We start from the raw sequence: 21,528 nt of genomic DNA, 5'->3' as shown, positions 1-21,528 counted from the left end.
CCCACACTGAGGCTTGGAGAGGTTGGGGACTTGGTCAAGCGGGTTCTGCCTGCCCAGAATGAGGTGAGTGCATTTCTGAGATCCTGCATGATCCATCAATGCCTCAACCTTAACGCACAGCCGTGACTCTCCCCCTGACGGACCCCAATTAACACGCGGTCCCTGGGGTCCAGCTTTAGGCTTCCTGCAAGGGCAAAGCATGGGAGATGAGGCAGACTGAGCACTGCGGACAGTGCCCGGCCTTGGTTGTTTCGGTGTTTACTGCCATCCTTCTTTATGCTCACAATGTCTGTGAGAAGTCTGCAAATTCTCAGGCAATGCACAAATGAGAGCGCTCAGCTCAGCTGATGAGCAGCGGGGCAGTGCACAAGCCCAGGGGTGTTGGCAGTCACTACCCCACTCCCCACTTATATGACACCAACTGTTTTTTACTTTTTAAAATTTTATTCTTTTATTGGCACATTTTAGGTATACAATACGTTTACATTTATCACTGGGTGCTTGTACCTGTACATGATATATCTTGGTTCTTATTTTTTCTCCATTTCCTGTGTGCCTTTCACCCCCTCCACTCTTCCTTATTTACATAAATTTTATTTCCATTTCTTTTTTCGTTTCTCATAATTTTTCCTTTCCCTTCTTCCCTTTTCCCTTCCCCTCCTGCCACCCCTACCCCTTTGAACATTTGCCTATTTCAAATTATCAATTATTCATTTTCAACCTTATTTACACTTTCAGTTTCTCACACTAGAGAAACTATTCAGTATTTGCACATGTGTGTCCTATTTATTTCACTTAAGAGTATGGCCTCAATGTGCATCCATTTAGCTATAAATGACTCCAGTTTCTCATTCTTTATGGCTGCGTAATACTCCATTTTATAGAAAAACCCATCTTCTTTATCCAGTTTCCAGTTGATGGGCACTTGTGCTGTTTCCAAGCTTTAGCTGTTACAAACTGTACCGCTATAAACATGGGTACACATATGTCGCTGTGGTATGATTCTTTTAATTCATTGGGGAAGATACCCAGCAGGGGAATAGCTGGGTCAAATGGGACCTCTAGTCCTAGTTCTTTGAGGTATCTCCATACTGATTTCCACAGTGGTTGCACCAGTCTGCACTCCCACCAACAATGGAGAAGGGTTCCTTTCTCCTGACACCCCCGCCAGCATTTGTTATTGGTTGATTTCTTGATAGCAGCCATTCTTTGTGGGGTGAAGTGGAATCTCAGTGTTGTTTTCATCGGCATCTCTCAAATGACCAGTGATGTTGAACATTTTTTCATATATTTATTTGCTGCTTTTACTTCTTTATCTGAGAAATGTCTATTCATTTCAGATGCCCATTTTTGAACTGGGTCTTTGAATTTGGGCAGTCTGATTTTTATAAATTCCTTATATATTCTAGATAGTAGACCTTTGTCTGAAGTATAGCTGCTAAAAATTTTTTTTCCCACATTGTAGGTTGTCTCTTAGCTATGTTGGTGGTTTCTCTTGCTGTGCAGAAGCTTTTTAATAACATGAGATCCCAGTTGTTGATTCTTTGTGCTAGTTTACCAGCAACTGAGGTTTTGTTCATGAAGTCTTTTCCTATGCCAATGTCTTCAAGAGTTCTACCTAACTTACTTCCAGCAAGTTTAGTGTTTCTGTCTTAATATATAGATCTTTAATCCACTTTGATCTTAGTTTAGTGCATGGTGATAGGTATGGGTCTAGTTTTAATCTTTGGCAGGTTGAAATCCAATTTTTCCAGCACCATTTATTAAAGAGACTATCTTTCCTCCAGTGAGGGTGATTGGCTCCTTTATCAAAGATGAGGTGGCTGAGCATGTCTGGGGTTGATTCTGCATCTTCTAATCTATTCCACTGATCCTCAGGTCTGTTCCTTTGTCAGTACCATGCTGATTTTATCACAGTAGCTTTGTAGTATAGTTTCAAGTTGGGGATTGTGATACCCCCAGCCATGTCTCTGTTGCCTAGAATTGCTTTTGGTATTCTAGGTCTCTTCTGTTTCCAAATGAATTTTCGGATTGTTTTCTCTAGTTCTGGGAAGTATATTGTTGGAATTTTAATTGGCATTGCATTGAATCTATATAGTGGTTTTGGAAGTATGGCCATTTTCACTATATTGGTTCTTCCTACCCAGGAGCAAGGGATGTCTTTCCATTTTCTTACATCCTCCTCAATCTCCTTTTTCAGAGTGCTGTAGTTTTCAGCGTAGAGGTCTCTTGCATCCTTTGTTAGGTTGATTCCTAGACATTTCATTTTTTTGGATGCTATTGCAAAAGGAACTGTTTCTTGAATTTCTCTCTCAATGAGTCTGCTATTTGTGTATAAGAAGGCTATTGTTTTTTGAGTGTTGACCTTATATCCAGCTACTCTACTGAATCTGTCAATTAGGTCTAGAAGACTTTTGACCAAGTCTTTTGAGTCTTCTATGTAAAGTATCATATCATCAGCAAATAATGACAGTTTAACTTCTTCCTTTCCTCTCTTTATTCCTTTTATTTCTTTCTCTTTTCTAATTGCTCTGCCTAATGTTCCCAGAACTGTATTGAACAGGAGTGGTAATGGAGGGCATCCTTGTGTTGCTCCTGATTTTAGCATGAAAGTTTTCAGTTTTTGACCATTTAATATGATGTTGGCTGTTGGTTTTTCATAGATAGCCTTAATCAGGTTGAGATAAAGACCTTCTATTCCAATTTTCTGTAGCGTTTTTATCATGAATGGCTGTTGGATTTTGTCAAATGCCTTTTCTGCCTTCTATTGAGATGATCATATGGCTTTTGTCCTTGACTCTGTTAATATGGTGTATTACATTTATTGATTTACAAGTGTTGAACCATCCTTGCATCCCTGAGATAAATCTGACTTGGTCAGGGTGTATGATCTTCTTGATGACCCTTTGTATTCTGTTTGCCAGTATCTTTTTGAGGATTTTCACATCTATGTTCATTAGGGAGACTGGTCTGTAGTTCTCTTTTTTGGTTGGGTCTTTCCCTGGTTTTGGAATCAAAGTGACACTTGTTTCCAGGAATGAATTTGGAAGCCTTGCTTCCCTTTCAATTTCCTTGATGAGTTTAAAGAGTAATGACGATAGTTCTTCTTTAAATGTCTTGTAGAATTCAGCAGTGAAGCCATCAGGACCTGGGCTTTTCTTTGTTGGTAAGTTTTTTATTACATTTTCAATTTCACTCACTGCAATTGGAATGTTTAGAATTTCTATATCTTCTTCATTTAACTTTGGTAATTCATATGTATCTAGGAATCTGTCCATTTCTTCTGTGTTTTCCATTTTATTAGAGTACAGGTTCTCAAAGTAGGTATTGATGATCCTCTGGATTTCTGTTGGATCTGTTGTGACTTCACCTTTTTCATTCTTAATTGCATTCATTTGTGCCTTTTCTTTCCTTTTTTTGATAAGGTTGGCTAAAGGTTTATCAATTTTATTTATTCTTTCAAAAAACCAACTCTTTGATTCATTGATTTTTTTTGTATCGTTCTCTTAGTCTCTATTGCATTGATTTCTGCTCTGATGTTTATAATTTCCTTTCTTGTATGAGCTTTGGGTTTGTTATGCTCTTTTTTCCCTAGGAGCTTGAGGTTCTGCATTAGGTTATTTAACTGAGTTCTCTCTGTTTTCCTAATATGGGCATTCACTGCTATAGAACTGCTTTCATTGTGTCCCATAGATTCCTGTATGTTGTACTGGCATTATCATTTTTGTGTAGAAACTGTCTAATTTCTTCTTTAATTTCCTCTGTGACCCATTGGTTGTTCAGGACGGTGTTATTCAATTTTCATGTGTTTGTGGGAGTTTTGCAGTTTCTTATGTTATTGACCTCCAATTTTATTGCACTATGGTCTGATAATATACAGGGGATAACTTCAGTTCTTTTACATTTACTTAGACATGTCCTCTGAGCTAGCATGTGGTCTATTTTGGAGAATGACCCGTGTATAGCTGAAAAGAATGTGTATTCCAATTTTGTGGGGTGGAACACTCTGTAAACATCTATTAAGTCTATTTGTTCAATAGCTTGGTTCAGTTCTAGAATTTTATTGTTAATTTTTTGTCTAGATGATCTGTCTATTTGTGATAGTGGAGTATTGAGGTCCCTGACTATAATTGTATTTGTGCTTATTAGGTTTTTCATGTCTATTAATATTTGTTTTGTATTGTTGGGGGCATTTGTGTTTGGTGCATATATATTTAGGATTGTCATCTCTTCCTCTTGGATTGTTCCCTTCACAAGGATGTAGTGACCATCTTTGTCTCTCTTAATTAGTTTTGGTTTGAAATCTACTTTGTCTGCGAGTAAGATTGCTACCCCTGCTTTCTTCTGGGTTCCTGTGGCATGGAGAACTGTTTTCCATCCTTTTACTTTCAGTCTATGGATTTTCTTTTGAGTTAGGTGTGTTTCTTGTATATAGCATATTGCTGGATTTTGCTTCTTAATCCATTCTGTCAGTCTATTTCTTTTGATTGGTGAATTGAGATCATTAACATTGAGAGTTATAATTGATAGATATTGATTTATCCTTGCCATGATCTTTTACTATTGTTGGCTCTTTTATTTCATATTTCTCCCGTTTCCCTTTAGTGTCTTACCTTGCCTGATGGCTTCCCTCTGTTGGGCCTCATAGAGTTGTGACCTTCATTGTCTTTTTCTAGGATATTGCTTAGAATTGTTTGGAGTGCTGGTTTGGTTTGGTGTTCGTGAAATTTCTCAGGTATTCTTTGTCATGGAAATATCTAATTTCCCCATCAATTTTGAAAGATAATTTTGCAGGATACAACAGTCTAGGTTGGAAGTTATTTTCTCTTAAGGCTTGAAATACTTCACACCAGGCTCTCCTTGACTTGAGGGTTTGTGTTGAGAAGTCTGCTGTGATTCTGATGGGCTTCCCTTTGTAGGTGATTTGTTTCTTTTCTCTAACTGCCTGTAGCATTTTGTCCTTCTGTTGGGTTTCTGGGATCTTGACTATTATATGTCTAGGTGTAGTTTTTTTTTTTTATAATGGCTAGTTGGAGTTCTATATCCCTCACTTATCTGTTTGTCCAGTTCTCCACCTCTGTCTGGGACGTTTTCTATTATTACTTCTGAGAACAGGGTTTTTTGAATGTCATTTGTACTTTCTCCTGCTTTTTCGTGGACTCCTATCAGTCTTATGTTATTATTCTTTACATCATCTAGCAGCTGCTGGATTGATTGCTAACCCTAACCCCAACCCTAACCCTAACCCTAACTCTAACTCTGCAAGTTTCATCTGCAGGTTCCAGCTGCCTTTCCCCTGAAGATAGTCAAGGTTCTGATGGGAGGTGGTGATCCCTCCAACTTACCAAGTACTATGGTCTGGTGAGCCTTTATTGCAGAGATTCTCTTCACTTTTCCATTGGGCTTCAGTTTTCATCAAGGAGCCTGAGAGAGGCCCTCTTTCTGTTGTTCACTTCTGCACTATCTTCTGGAGCTCAGGACAATGGCCATTATGCACCCCCATACCTCTGTAGTGTGGAACCAGGTACTGGCACAGCTAGAAGGCCCAAGGTGGGGGTGGGGGTGTTCAGCTAAGCTGGTCACTGTGGGGTGGGGCATGAGTGGGACAGAGCCCCACTCCAAAAAACTATGTTCATTGGTTTAAGGTGGTGGGAAGAGACATTGATCCTGGAGCTCAGGGCAGAGAGGTTTCACAAACTCATCCAATGGATGCCGACTCCTGAGATGCCTCCATCCTGCCACTAGCTCCCTCCTTCTTCCTCTGGCTGTGTGTGGGTCACTGAGAGGGCTGGCAGCATGCATCCTGCCCTGCCCCCACTACCAAAAGGGTGTTAATTTTGCCCCATGTCTTTTCTGCCTCTACTGAAGATAATCATGTGATTTTCATTCTTCCTTCCATTATTGTGGTGTTTAAAAATCACTGACTGTGTATGCTGAACTATCTTTGCATCCAGTGGATAAACTCTATTTGATTATGTTGCATGACCCATCAGTGTGCTATTGAATTTGGTTTGTTAGCATTTCGTAGCTTTTGCATTTGTATTTTTCAGGGTTACTGGCCTGAGATTTGCTTGTGGTGTTTTTCTTTGGCTTTGGTGTCAGTGTAATGCTGGCCACATAAAACAAAATGCAGTGTTCCCTCCTCTTCAGTTTCTTAAAAGAGCTTGAGAAGAACATTAATTCTTTAAATGTTGGAAGAACTTATCAATGAACCCATTTGGTCCAGACTTTTCTTTGTTGGGAGGTTTTCGAGTATTGCTTCCATATCACCTACAGCTCTGCTCAGACTTCCTGTTTCTTCTTGATTCAGGCTCGGTGGTGGGCTGTTTCTAAGAATTTATCCACTTCTTCTAGGCATACAGTTTTTTGGTGTATAACTATTTAAAGTAGTCTCGTGATCATTCTGTTTTCTGTGCATCAACTGTAATGTCTCTCTTTGTCACTGATTTTATGTTTGCTTCTCTTTTCTCTCTCATAGGTAATTTAGCTAAAAGTTTTTTCAGTTTTGGTTATATTTTCAAAAACCAACTCAGTTTTATCAATTTTGTCTATCGTTTTTTATTTTCTGTTTCATTTATGTGTGCTCTGATCTTTAGTATTTCCTTCCCTCAACTAACTCTGTGCTTACTTTTCTCTTCTTTCTCCTCTTCTTCCTCGTTATTCTCTTCTTTCTCCTCATTTTCTTCCTTCCTCTTTCCTTTCTCTTCCTCCTCCTCTCCTCTTTCTCTTCTCTTCTCCTTGAGGTGTAAAGTTAGGTTGCTTATTTGAGCTTTTTTTTTCCAGTACCAGGGATCGAACTCAGGACCTTGCACCTATAAGGCAGGTGTGGTGCCACTGAGCTAAATCCTCAGCCCTGAGCTTTTTTTTAAGATATGGAAGTTTATCACAAACTTTCCTCTTATTATTATTTCTGCTACATTCTTTTTTTTTTTTTGTACCAGGGATTGAACTCCGGACCTTGTGCTTGTGAGGCAGGCAGCTACATTCTATGTTTCTGTATATTGTGTTTTTACTTTTGTTTATCTCAGGAGTTTTCTAATTTTCTTCTTAATTTTACTTTTTTTGTACAGGGATCTAACTCAGGACCTTGCACTTTTGAGGCAAGTGGCAGAACCACTAAGCTAAATCCCTGGCCCCCTAATTTTCTTCTTTATTTTTCTTGGATCTAATTGTTGTTGTTCAAGAGTGTGTTCTTTAGCCAGGCGTGGTGGCACATGCCTGTAATCCTAGCACTTGGGAAGCTGAGGCAGGAGGATCACCTTGAGTTTGAGGCCAGGCTAGGCTACATAGTGAGTTCAGGGCCAGCCTGAACTACAAAGGAAGATTCTGCCTCAAAAAGAAAAAAAGAAAAGAGTGTGTTCTTCAATTCCCACATATTTGTGAATGTTATGGCTTATATCTAGATGTACCTTCAAAGCCTCATGTGGTCATAGGTGAGGCTTTTCAGAGGTGGTTGGTTCTAGGGTATGTGATGCTGGGATTAATAGTGCAATACTAGGATTAAGGGTACCCTACCCTGGGTGTGAGTGCTACTCATCTTAAGGGCATGTAGCCTGGATAGAATATAAGAGACAGAAAGAGGGCTGCTGCCATTGCTTGCTGCTTCTTGCTTTGCTGCCTCCTGCCCACCATGGACTGTTTCTCCTCTGCCTTGACCCCTGCCTTGGCACTAGCCAACTATGGACTGAAACCTCTACAGAATATGAGCTGGAATAAACTTTTCCTCTTTTAACTTTAGTTGCTGGGTACTTTGTCTCAGCAACAAGAAAAGTAACTAAGATAGTAAATTTTACAGTTTTCTTCTATTGATTTCTAGTTTCATTCCAATGTACCCAAAAAAGATATTTGGCATGGTTTCAGTGTCTTAAATGTGTTACAATTTGTTCTGTGATCTATCTTGGAGAAGTTCCACATTCACTTGAGAAGAATTTGTTTTCTGCTGCTGTTGTGTGGGATGTATTGAATATTTTTGTTAGGTTTGTTTTGTCTAGAGTGTTGTTGAAGTCTTCCATTTTGTTATTGATCTTCTGTTTAAATGTTCTATCTGTTATTTAAAGCAGAGCTTAAATCGAAGTGGCCTGCTATTATTGTACTATCTTTTTCTGCACTTTTGTCAATACCTGTCATGTGTTTAGGTGCTCTGATGTTAGTGCATATATATTTATAATTTTTATATCTTCATGGTAGATTAATTCTTTTATCATTATGTAATAACCTTGTATTAGTCAGTTTTCCTGTTGCTGTACAAAATATGAAACACTTACAACTTAAAAGAGATGTTCATGTGGATCATGGTTTCAGTCCATATTTGATTGGCTCCAAGACAGGAATATCGTGGTAGAAAAGCAAAGCCACTTGCTTCATGGTATCGAGGAAGCAGAACACAGGGGAAGAGCACCAGAGAGTGTACCCTGCAGAGGCAGCCCGTAGTGACCACCTCCAGAGGAGCCCCACCTGCTAACACAGCACATCACCTGTGAATCACCAGTGGACTAATCCACTAGTGAGAAGAACACCCCATGATCCAAGAACCTCCTAGGAGTTTCTCAAGCCAATCAAGTTGCCAATCAGGATTAAATGATGTAAGCCCCGCCTTGTCAACTTGACACCTAATCACATCTCCTTAAATCATATTTAATCGGCCATACCAAGGTTGCGAGTAGCACAGAACATGCCAAATCAGCCTGGGCCCCAGCAATAAATCCACTGGACCCCCCCCCCCACTCCTCTGGCCTCTTCTCTGTACAGCCACCTGATTCCACACTACAAAGACACAGAAGATACTGGACCACCAGGCCACTGTACTGGGTAAGTTGGAGTCATCTTCACCTCTCATCAGGACCGGGACTATCTTCTGGGGAAGGGCAGCTGGAACTTGCAATACAACTCTGCAGAGTTCAACCCTACAGGAGGACAGGGTTCTTAACTTGGGACTTGCAGCCAGAAATCTGTCTGAGTCTCATGGGTCTGAGACTGGCTTGCTGAGACTCACTGACTTATATCTGCACACTGCTACCCACATTGTCTATTGTGACAGCAGAAACATACCCTGAAAGAGGCCCTTCATCTTCATTGTTATTTTTTATTCCCAAAATTAGTATTATTAGTTTGGTTTTTTTTCTCTTTTCTTTTCTTTTTCTCCTCTTATCTTTAATTTTTTTTCCTACTCTTTGCAAATATTTCTTTTTCTCTCCTTTTTTTTCTTTTCTTTTCTTATTTCTTTTCTCTTTCCTTTCTCTCTCTCTTACACTCACTCTGTTGCTCTCCCACATTGTTCATCTTCCCTTTTTGTCCCTGTTTTGGTTCTCATTCAGAGTTCTTTATTTTCCTATTATTCTCTTTTTCCTTCTCACCTGTGTCCTCTGGCCACACTTCTAACCTTCCCCTATCCATCTTCCTATCTGTCCCTCCCTCCCCAGCCCCATCTAACTCCTCATCCCAAAGGGTAAAGTTGTCATATTGAAGAGTTTATCCACTATATGTTGGGTTGGTCCTCGATCTTGATTTAATTCACTCAGCTAAAGGTGATAGATTAATAACTACTACAAAATGTCATTTTTGAAGATGTACTTGATGCAGTGGTGTTGCTGATTGTATCACTTGGGCTAAGGTGTTGTTATTGATCTAGTCAATGAACCTTCCTAGTATAAGGAAAATGAGATAGCCTTAGAGTCATTAGAGACTCAAAACTTAGAGACCAGCTATATCTGGAAGACACTTCTGAGAGGCAATCATTCCATAAGGGTTCTAATTACAAGCAACAAAGATACCTACAATAAGCAATTTCAAACTATCAACCCAGGAGTTAAACCAAGGACAGTACCAAAAACAAAAATGAGAAGACATTTAAGCAAGGCACAAACTCAGACTTCCACCCCACCAAGGGTAAATCCTGAGGGAAATGAGATGGAAAAGTCCCATAACCAACCATCTGGATACCCTGAACTGATAGCACAGGAAGTAACAAAACAGATGAATGAGGCTCTAGAAAAATTTAAAGCAGAAATAATCTCCCAGATATCTACAGAGATGGTGAGCCAAGTGAAAGACATGATTAGAGGATCTAGAACAGAAACAGATAAAAAAAATAGATGAGCTCAGAAACATACTGGAAGCCATGAATACCCAGCATAAGAAAGAAATGGAAACTATGATCATCCAACATAAGAATGAAATGGAATCCATGAAACAGATTCAAACAGATATTCAGGAGACCAAAACTCCTTTGAAACTATCCACAGCAGATTAAGAGAATTTGAAGATAGAATATCAGATATAGAAGACAGGATCATGGTTAGAGACCATGAAAATCAAGATTTCTTAAAAATAGTAAGGGACCATGAGAAATCAATCCAACAACTGCTAGGTGAGGCAAAGAAGAATAACATAAGACTGATAGGAGTCCATGAGAAAACAGGAGAAAGCACAATTGACATAAAAAAACTGTTCACAGAAATAATAGTGGAAAACTTCCCAGACAGAGGTAAAGAATTGGACATACAGATAAGTGAGGCATAGAGAACTCCAACTAGCCATGATCAAAAAAAAATCTACATCTAGACATATAATAGTCAAGATCCCAGAAACCCAACAGAAAAACAAAATCCTACAAAGCAGTTAGAGAAAAGAAACAAATCACCTACAAAGGAAAGCCCATCAGAATCACAGCAGACTTCTCAACACAAACCCTCAAGTCAAGGAGAGCCTGGAGTGAAGTATTTCAAGCCCTAAAAGAAAGTAGCTTCCAACCTAGACTGTTGTATCCTACAAAATTATCTTTCAAAATTGATGGGGAAATTAGATACTTCCACGACAAAGAACACCTAAGAAATTTCATGAACACCAAACCAGCACTACAAGCAATTCTAAACAATATCCTAGAAAAAAACAATGAAGGTCACAACTCCATGAGGCCCAACAGAGGGAAGCCACCAGGCAAGGTAAGACACTAAAGAGAAAGGGGGGAAAAATAAGAAATAAAGAGCCAACAAAAGTAAAACATCACGGCAAGGATAAGTCGATATCTATCAATTATAACTCTCAATGTTAATGGTCTCAATTCACCAATCAAAAGAAATAAACTGGCAGAATGGATTCAAAAGGAAAATGCAACAATATGCTGTATACAAGAAACACACCTAACTCAAAAAGAAACTCATAGATTGAAAGTAAAAGGATGGAAAACAGTTCTCCATGCCACAGGAACCCAGAAGAAAGCAGGGGTAGCAATCTTACTCGCAGACAAAGTAGATTTCAAACCAAAACTAATTAAGAGAGACAAAGATGGTCACTACATCCTTGTGAAGGGAACAATCCAAGAGGAAGAGATGACAATCCTAAATATATATGCACCAAATGCAAATTCCCTCAACTATACAAAACAAATATTAATAGACATGAAAAACCAAATAAACACTAACACAATTGTAGTAGGGGACCTCAGTACCCCACTATCACAAATAGACAGATCATCTAGACAAAAAATTAACAATGAAATTCTAGAACTGAACCAAGCTATTGAACAAATAGACTTAATAGATGTTTACAGAGTGTTCCACCCCACAAAATTGGAATACACATTCTTTTCAGCTACACATAGGTCATTCTCCAAAATAGACCACATGCTAGCTCAGAGGACATGTCTAAGTAAATGTAAAGGAATTGAAGTTATCCCCTCTATATTATCAGACCATAGTGCAGTAAAATTGGAGGTCAATAACATAAGAAACTGCAAAACTCCCACAAACACATGGAAATTGAATAATACCATCCTGAACAACCAATGGGTCACAGAGGAAATTAAAGAAGAAATTAGACAGTTTCTACACAAAAATGTTAATGCCAGTACAACATACAGGAATCTATGGGACACAATGAAAGCAGTTCTATGAGGGAAATTCATAGCAGTGAATGCCCATATTAGGAAAACAGAGATAGCTCAAATAAACAACTTAATGCAAAACCTCAAGCTCCTAGAAAAAGAAGAGCATAACGAATCCAAAGCTCATACAAGAGAGGAAATTATAAAGATCAGGGCAGAAATCAATGCAATGGAGACTAAGAACAATACAAAAAAAAAAATCAATGAATCAAAGAGTTGGTTTTTTGAAAGAATAAATAAAATTGATAAACCTTTAGCCAACCTTATCAAAAAAAGGAAAGAAAAGGCACAAATGCATGCAATTAAGAATGAAAAAGGTGAAGTCACAACAGGTCCAACAGAAATCCAGAGGATCATCAATACCTACTTCGAGAACCTCTACTCCAATAAAATGGAATACACAGAAGAAATGGGCAAATTCCTTGATACATATGAATTACCAAAGTTAAATGAAGAAGATATAGAAATTCTAAACACCCCAATTACAATGAGTGAAATTGAAAATGTAATAAAATATTTACCAGCAAAGAAAAGCCCAGGTCCAGATGGCTTCACTGCTGAATTTTACAAGACATTTAAAGAAGAACTAATGTCATTACTCTTTAAATTCATCAAGGAAATTGAAAGGGAAGCAATACTTCCAAATTCATTCCTGGAAACAAGTGTCACTTTGATTCCAAAACCAGGGAAAGACCCAACCCAAGAAGAGAACTACAGACCAGTTTCCCTAATGAACATAGATGTGAAAATCCTCAACAAGATACTGGTAAACAGAATACAGAGGGTCATCAAGAAGATCATACACCCTGACCAAGTCGGATTTATCCCAGGGATGCAAGGATGGTTCAACATCTGTAAACCAATAAATGTAATACACCATATTAACAGAGTCAAGGACAAAAACCATATAATCATCTCAATAGATGCAGAAAAAGCATGTGACAAAATCCAACAGCCATTCATGATAAAAACGCTACAGAAAATTGGAATAGAAGGTCTTTATCTCAACCTGATTAAGGCTATCTATGAAAGACCAACAGCCAACATCATACTAAATGGTCAAAACCTGAAAACTTTCATGCTAAAATCAGGAACAAGACAAGGATGCCCACTATCACCACTCCTGTTCAGTATAGTTCTGGAAACATAAGGCACAGCAATTAGACAAGAGAAAGAAATAAAAGGAATAAAGATAGGAAAAGAAGAAGTTAAACTGTCATTATTTGCTGACAATATGATACGTTACATTGAAGACCTAAAAAACTCCACCAGAAGACTTCTAGACCTAATTGACAGATTCAGTAGAGTAGCTGGATACAAGGTCAACACTCAAAAAACAATAGCCTTCTTGTACACAAATAGACTCACTGAGAGAGAAATTAGGGAAACAATTTCTTTTACAATAGCATCCAAAAAAATGAAATATCTAGGAATCAATCTAACAAAGGAAGCAAAAGACCTCTACACTGAAAACTACAGCACTCTGAAAAAAGAGATCAAAGAGGATACAAGAAAATGGAAAGACATCCCTTGTTCCTGGGTAGGAAGAACCAATATAGTGAAAATGGCCATACTTCCAAAACCACTATATAGATTCAATGCAATGCCAATTAAAATTCCAACAATATACTTCCCAGAACTAGAGAAAACAATCCAAAAATTCATTTGGAAACAGAAGAGACCTAGAATAGCTAAAGCAATTCTAGGCAACAGAGACATGGCTGGGGGTATCACAATCCCCAACTTGAAATTATACTACAAAGCTACTGTGATAAAATCAGCATGGTACTGGCAAAGGAACAGACCTGAGGATCAGTGGAATAGATTAAAAGACACAGAAACAACAACAGACATGCTCAGCCACCTCATCTTTGACAAAGGAGCCAACCACCATCATTGGAGGAAAGATAGCCTATTCAATAAATGGTGTTGGAAAAACTGGATTTCAACCTGCCAAAGATTAAAACTAGACCCATACCTATCACCATGCACTAAACTAAGATTGAAGTGGATTAAAGATAGAAATATTAAGACAGAAACACTAAACTTGCTGGAAGATAAATTAGGTAGAACTCTTGAAGACATTGGCATAGGAAAAGACTTCATGAACAAAACCTCAGTAGCACAGGAACTAGCAGAAAGAATCAACAACTGGGATCTCATCTTATTAAAAAGCTTCTGCACTGCAAAAAAAAACCACCAACAGAGCTAACAGACAACCTACAATATGGGAAAAATTTTTTAGCAGCTGTACCTCAGACAAAGGACTACTATCTAGAATATATAAAGAATTGAAAAAAATCAGACCCCCCCAAATTCAAAGACCCAACTCAAAAATGGGCATCTGAAGTGAACAGACATTTCTCAGACAAAGAAGTAAAAGCAGCAAACAAATATATGAAAAAACGTTCAACATCACCGGTCATTCGAGAGATGCAGCTGAAAACAACGCTGAGATCCCACCTCACCCCAGAAAGAATGGCTGCTATCAAGAAATCAACCAATAACAAATGTTGGCGGGGTTGTGGGGAGAAAGGAACCCTTCTCCATTGTTGGTGGGAGTGCAGACTGGTGCAACCATTGTGGAAATCAGTATGGAGATACCTCAAAGAACTAGGACTAGAGGTCCCATTTGACCCAGCTATTCCCCTGCTGGGTGTCTTCCCAAAAGAATTAAAAGAATCATACTACAATGATATATGTGCATCCATGTTCATAGCGGCACAGTTTGTAATAGCTAAAGCTTGGAAGCAGCCCAAGTGCCCATCAACTGGAAACTGAATAAAGAAAATGTGGTTTTTTTAAATAAAATGGAGTACTACTCAGCCATAAAGAATGAAAAACTAGAGTCATTTATAGCTAAATGGATGCATATTGAGGCTAACCCTAAGTGAAATAAATAGGACACACATGTGTAAATACTGAATAGTTTCTCTAGTGTGAGAAACTGATAGTGTAAACAAGGGTTAAAATGATTAAAATGAATAGTTGATAATTTGAAATAGGAAAAAAGGTCCAAAGACAAAGGAGTGAAGGGAGGGGAAGGGGAAAGAAAAAGAGGGAAAGGAAAAATTATGAGAAAAGTAAAAAAATGGAAATGAAATCTATGTAAATGGGGAAGGGCAGAGGGGGTGAAGGGCGCACAGGTAATGGGGAAAAAAATAAGAATGAAGATATATCATGTACAGGTACAAACACTCAATGATAAATGTAAACGAATTGTATTCCTAAAATGTACCAATAAAAGAACTAAAAAAAATCATATTTAATCTCCAAATAAAGACAAGTTTATAATTCTGCCTTACATGAATACAACTATTCTGCATCAAACTGGAAAAGAAATAATCCCTTCCTGAAAGTCTCAATAGCTCTGTCATTTCTCAAAAGTCCAAGCTAAGAATCTTCTCAAACTCAAGGCAAACTCATAGCTGCAAACCTCTGTAAAACTTAAAAGGCGAGTTACTTAATTTTGAAATACAATGGAACAGGATAAACATTCCCATTCTGAAAGAGAGAAATAAGGGATAGGAAAGAATAGGATCAAAGCAAAAGTGAAACCCAACAGGGCAAACACTAAGTCCTGGAGCTCAGGCATACAGTGGTACAATGTGAGCTCCAAAGGGCTTGGACAACAGTGTCTCTGTATCCTTGCTAGTTGCAGCCCACGTGCCCTCCCTTGGGCTGGCTGCACTCACTGCTTGCAGCTTTCCTCAATAGGTATTCCATGTTCCTGGCATCTTCAACTTCCTTGGGTCTCAACTGCACCTTCAGCTTTATTCTCATAGTTTCACACACTGCCCAGTCAGGGGCACAGTGCCTAGCCTCCAGGCCTTCCTTTAAAATCTAGGAGGAAGCCTCTTTGACCCCATCATTCTTGCATTCTTCATGCCTGTAAAACCATCATCAGATGGCAAGACCAAAGTTGACTACTAGCTCAAGTGAGAGCCCGCCCCCTTGGATCATGACTGCAGAAGCCTCTGAGCACTTTAATAGCTGAGCACAGTGAAATGAATGCCAGGGAACCAATTCCCTAGATGCCTCTTCTCTTACAGAGATCCCAGGAATTCTCTTATCAAACCAAAAGTTTACACTTTTGCACTTTTGAGCCTGCAATGGGTGGGGTCTTGATTTCTGAGATGCTTTGAAGTCATCTTTCTTCTTGTCCCATTTCAGTATTTCCCTTGAATAGTGGTAATTTCATTTTAATGCTGCTAATCTCTTTAGCAGCCATATTTCCTTTTCCCCAACTTTACACTTGGTTCCTTTCAGGTCAAAATTTAAATTTCTCAAATACTTCTGCTCTTATTTTTGCTCCTTGTCATTACAGGATGCTGGGGCTAAAGCTTTATCTTACCCCATCCATCCATTGTAATTTTATTTTTTTAATATTGTATTAGTACATATTTTCAGTACATAATGCTTACATTCATCTTAGAGGGTAGGTACATGTAGTTAAGATATCTTCATTCTTTTTATTTCCCTTCCTCTCCCTTCCTTACCCCCTCCCTCCATCTCTGGATCCTCTTCCATTCGCAAAAGATCTATTTCTCTCTTTCCTGTTGCCTATCTTTTATTTTTAAAATTATTTATATTTTGAGCATTTCATACAAAAGAAGCGATGTAATATTTAAGGTTGTGTGTCTCATTTATTTCAGGTAGCATTATGGTCTAAAGGTGCATGTATTTCCTACAAAAGACTCAAATTTATCCTTTATGGCAGACTAATACTCTATTATATATAAATATCACATTTTTAATCCATTTATGTTGATGGACATACAGACCACTTCCAAGATTTAGCAATTATGAGTTTTGCTGCTATAAATATGGATATGTATGGATCATTGTAACTCTATATCTTTAAATCTTTTGGGAAGATTCCAAGAAGGGAAATAGCTGAGTTGAATGGAATTTCTAGTTTTAGTTTTCTGAGGACTCTTCATACTGCTTTCCATACTGGTTGTACTTTATAGTCCCATCAACAATAATAAAAGCTGTCTTTTTCCCTGCAGTCTTTTGATTTCTTGGTGATTGCCATTCTTTCTGGAGTAAGATAGAATCTTGATGTTGTTTTAATCTACTTTTCTTTGATGGCCAGAGATATTGAACATTTTTCATGTATTTATTGAACATTTGTACTTCTGAGAAGTGTCTATTCATTTCAGTTGTCCATTTTTTGATTAAGTCTTTCACTTTTGGGGAGGTCTGATTTTTTAAAATTCTTTGTAGATTCTAGATATTATACCTCTGCAAGAGGCATAGCTGGAAAAATTCTTTTTTCCATTTGTAGGTCATCTCTTCCTTCTCTTGGTTGTTTTGTTTGCTGTGCAGAAGATTTTTCACTTAATGTTATCCCATTTGTTCATTTTTATGCTATTTCTTTGCAATTGGGGTTGGATTCTATTTAGAAACTTCTTTCCTATCCCTATGTCTTCAAGAGTTTGTCTATTTTATCTTCCACAAATTAATTGTATCTATTTTAATATCTATGTCTTTGATCTATAGTGTTTCTTCAGTTCACAAGCTTGATGCTTTCCATGATTCTGGTCACAAACCAAACTGGATGAGAACCAAATTAAATTTCCCTATAAGGTCAACATTGAACCCAACCACTGAATTTGATTCAGTTCTCGTCCAACTTGGTTTGTGACCAGAATCATGGAAAGAATCAAGTCTGTCAACCAAATACGACTATAAATATGGGCCTAGATTCAATCTTCTCCATGTGCGTAACCAATTTTTTTTTTTTTTTGGTACCTGGGATTGAACTCAGGTCCTCGCGCTTGTGTAGCAGGTGGTGAAACCACTGAATTAAATCTCCGGTCCCTGTAACCAATTTTTATCGGGAGCAATGCTACATAATTTTAGGGAAAAATCATTTGATTAGGCCTAGTTCTCCTGCCTACAGGCCAGCTATGGAATTCCGAGACATAATTCCGTTTTGGCCTTCAGTCACAACTGAGACCTCAATGATCCCTTGATGCTGTGATGCTCCAGGGCAAGACCACACCTGTGGGAGACATTCTGGGAGGAACCAAATCTTCATTTGCATAGTTCCTCATTGATCTAGGAATTCTGCCACTCCCCAAACATCTGTTACATTTGTTTCTCCCCATGTACTGAATAAAAGGTGCAGTAAGCTGGGGGCTTTTGTCTTTGCTGCTCAGAGCAGCACTGATCAGACTCAAGGCTCAGCTTCTTCTCAGTCTCATTTTTTCTACCTTTTCTGTATAATAAGTTAATTCGCCTTGTGCTGTCATGGCTCACAGGAGACTAGGACTTACTGCAGAGATTCTAGTAACGTTCCCTACAAATTTTTCCAGCACCATTTGTGAAAGAGGCTGTTTTTCCTCCAGCATATGTTTTGTGTCCCTTTGCCAAAGATCAGATGGTTTAATGTACCTAGGGTTGTTTCTTTGTCTTCTATTTTGTTTCATTGATCCACATATCCATTTTTGTACCAGTACCATGCTGTTTTTATCACTGTAGCTTTGTATATAACTTGAAATATAGAATGTGACCCCTCTGGCTTTGTTTTTTTTGCCCAGGATTGCTTTTGCTATTCTGGGTCTCTTCTGGTTCCATATAAATCTTAAGATAGTTCTGCGAAGAATGCTGTTGATATTTTGATTGAGATTGCATTACATGTGCATAACAGTTTTGGAAGTGTGGCTATTTTGACACTATTTGTTCTGCCTAGTTAGGAACAGGGGATATATTTCCTTTTTCTGATGCCCTCTTTGATCTCCTTTTTCAGAGTACAGTGGCACCTCAGTTTACAAGCTTAATTTGTTTTACAATTTGGGGGAAGATGGCTGCATTTGTGTTTGTGTGTGGAAGATGGCTGTGGTCATGTTTGTCACCTGCTGCAGAATTTGTGAATGGAAGCAAAATTTTGCCAAATACTTTGGTTTGCAAACCAAATTGTTTGCAAATAGAAGCATTCATGAACCAAGGTATTACTGTACTATAGTTTTTATTGTAGAAGTCTTTCACTTTCTTGGTTAGATTAATTCCTAAGTACTTAACTTTTCTTGATGCTATTTTGAATGGTATATTTTTCCTAATTTTTTTCTTGGTGAGTTAATTATTGGTATACAGGAATGCTATTGATTTTTTTGTGTTGATTTTGTATCCTACTACATTGCTGAATTTGATTATTAGTTCTAGCCTTCTTTGATGGAATTTTTTTGTGTCTTCTGTGTAAAGCATCATGTCATCTGAAAATAAGGATAATTTTACTTCTTCTGTTCTTGTGTGTATCTCTTTTATTTCTTTCTCTTTCCTGATTGCTCTAGCTAATGTTTCAAGTACTACACTGAATAGCAGTGGTGAGAGTGCACATTCTTATCTTGTGCCTGATTTTAGAGGAAAAGCTTTCAACTTTTCCTCTATTAATATGGTGTTGCCTAAGAGTTTGTCATAAATGGCTTTTACCAGTGTCTGTGTGATTTTGCATTTTTCATTTCTAATTGCATTGATATGAATCTTTTCTTTCCTTCTTTTGGTAAGTTTGGCTAAGTGTTTGTCTATTTTATTTTTTCAAAGAAACAACTCTTCAATTCTTTGCATCAGTTTTTTTAGTCTCAATTTCATTATTTTTGCTCTGGTTTTTAGATTTCCTTCTTTCTACAGGTTTGGTTTTAGGCTGTTCTTGTTTTTCTGGGATCTTGAGGTGCATCATAAGGTTGTTAAATTGAGCTTGTTCTGTTTTTCTTTCTTTTTTTTTTTCTTTTCAGTACCAGGGATCAAACTCAGGACCTTGTGCTTGCAAGGCAAGTGTGGCACCACTGAGCTAAATCCCTGGCCCCTTGTTCTGTTTTTCTAATGTGAGCATTCACAGCAATAAACTTCTCTTAGGACTGCTCTCATTGTGTCCCGTAGGTTCTGGTGTGTTGTACTGGCATTATCCTTTGATTCTAGGAATTGTTTAATTTCTTCCTGAATTTTTTTGTGAGCCATCGAGTATTCAGAAATGTGTTATTTAATGTCTAGATGTTTGTGAAATGTCTGTGGGTTTTTTTTGTGATTGATATCTAGTTTCATTGCACTATGGTCTGATAGTATATATGGAATGATTTTGATACCTTTATATTTATTTGAGCAAACATTATGAACTATAAGTGGTTTATTTTGAAAAAAGTTTCACAGGCTGCTGAGAAGAATGTATATTCTGTTGTAGTAGGTAGAATACTCTGTACATATCCATTAAGACATTTGTTCAAATGTGTGGTTCAGCTCTGATTTTCATTTTTAATGTTTTGATTAGTTTATCTGTCTATTTGTGAAAGTGGAGTTTTGAGGTTTCCCACTATAATTATGTTTGTGCTTATTTGATATTTTATGTCTAGTAGTGTTTGTTTTATGAAGTTGAGTGCACTAGTATTTGATGTGTATATATTTATAATTCTTATCTCTTCCAATTGAATTGTTCCCCAAAATAATATGTAGTGACCTTCTTTGCCTCTTTTTATTAGTTTTAACTTAAAGTCCACTTTGACTGAGAATAAAATTATTACTTTTGTTTGCTTTCAGGGTCCTGGTGCATGGAATATTGTTTTCCATCTTTTAATTTTTAGTCTATGAATTTCTTTTTAATTAAATGAGTCTCTTATATGCATCAAGAGTTTGGTTTTTGTTTTACGATCCAGTCTAACAATCTGTGTCTTTTAATTGGGGATTGAGGCTATTTGCATTCAAAGTTTTTACTATGCATGCATTATTTTTCTGATGTTGACTTCTTGCTTTCCCTCTTTTTGTTTAGCTTTTGATGTATACATTGCATTAGACTTTTTGGCTTTTTGGATTTCTAGGTATCATTGTCTCTATTTAGAATATTCTTGAGTAATTTTTGGTGTGCTGATTTGGTATTCATGAATTTCTTAATCACTTAACAGTTTACCTCAAGCATCACTTGGGCAGCTCATTTGTTTATGTACTGACTGTCCTGAGCATTGCTCGGGCAGGTGTCATTTCAACTAGTCGATTCTTCTTTGTACAAGATAACACTTATATGTCTGTTTGTTTTATACTGACTATTTTTTACGTAATTTTTTTTGGAATGTTGTATTCACCTTTGATGTTTGTTTCTAGTGAAATCTAGTAATAAGTTCTGGTTATTTCCTTTTATTAATTTGTGTTTATTTCATTTGTGAAAAATAACATAATTTTGTGCTACAATCTATAAAAACTTATCATAAGTGCATTAGATATAATTTTTATACTTCTTCAGAACTCAGTGATACTCTTTTACAATACAAAATGGACATATTTGAGACACTGAGACTGAATAGGAAGGAAGTACCAAAACAAAAAACTGAGAAAAGGAGACAAGTTAGCATATCAGAGAGAAAAAGTCTGTGTTGTGAAATGGAAAGAAAAAAAAAAAAATGTCTCTTTATTGTTAACTATTCATAATCCAGAAATTGAAATAAGAAATGAAACTAAAATATTTCCAATGTGGTCAGTGATTATAATTCTATGAGTGGTGTCAACAGAATTGATCAACATCTAACAAGCTATCATGTAATCAAAAAGCAAGGAAAAAAATATTAGTATAAAATATTCATACACCTTTTGGACCAAACAATATGGAACTTGTTTGTTATTTATTCAAAACAAAGGACTCAAAAACATTTACAATTTAG

At 37.4% G+C, this 21,528-nt stretch overlaps 1 protein-coding gene across 18 annotated transcripts in view; it reads left to right on the top strand.

The window, feature by feature from the left end:
• LOC110347176 (tRNA N6-adenosine threonylcarbamoyltransferase, mitochondrial-like) overlaps window positions 1-21,528 on the top strand; it is a 72,991-nt gene that overhangs the window by 1,108 nt on the left and 50,355 nt on the right. For 17 of the 18 annotated variants that reach the window (XR_015447076.1, XR_015447083.1, XR_015447082.1 and 14 more), the window contains exon 2: window positions 3,124-3,166. The exons of the other annotated variant lie outside the window; for it this stretch is intronic. The gene's annotated coding sequence lies outside the window, so the exon portion shown is untranslated. The remainder of the gene's footprint in view (window positions 1-3,123; window positions 3,167-21,528) is intronic. 18 annotated transcript variants of the gene reach the window in all.

This window comes from Heterocephalus glaber, unplaced genomic scaffold (assembly GCF_053883595.1).
Source record: "Heterocephalus glaber isolate CG9 unplaced genomic scaffold, H.glaber_assembly_v1.0 deba00001743, whole genome shotgun sequence".
Taxonomy (NCBI): Eukaryota; Metazoa; Chordata; class Mammalia; order Rodentia; family Bathyergidae; genus Heterocephalus; species Heterocephalus glaber.
This window is presented reverse-complemented; position numbering and strand designations above follow the sequence as displayed.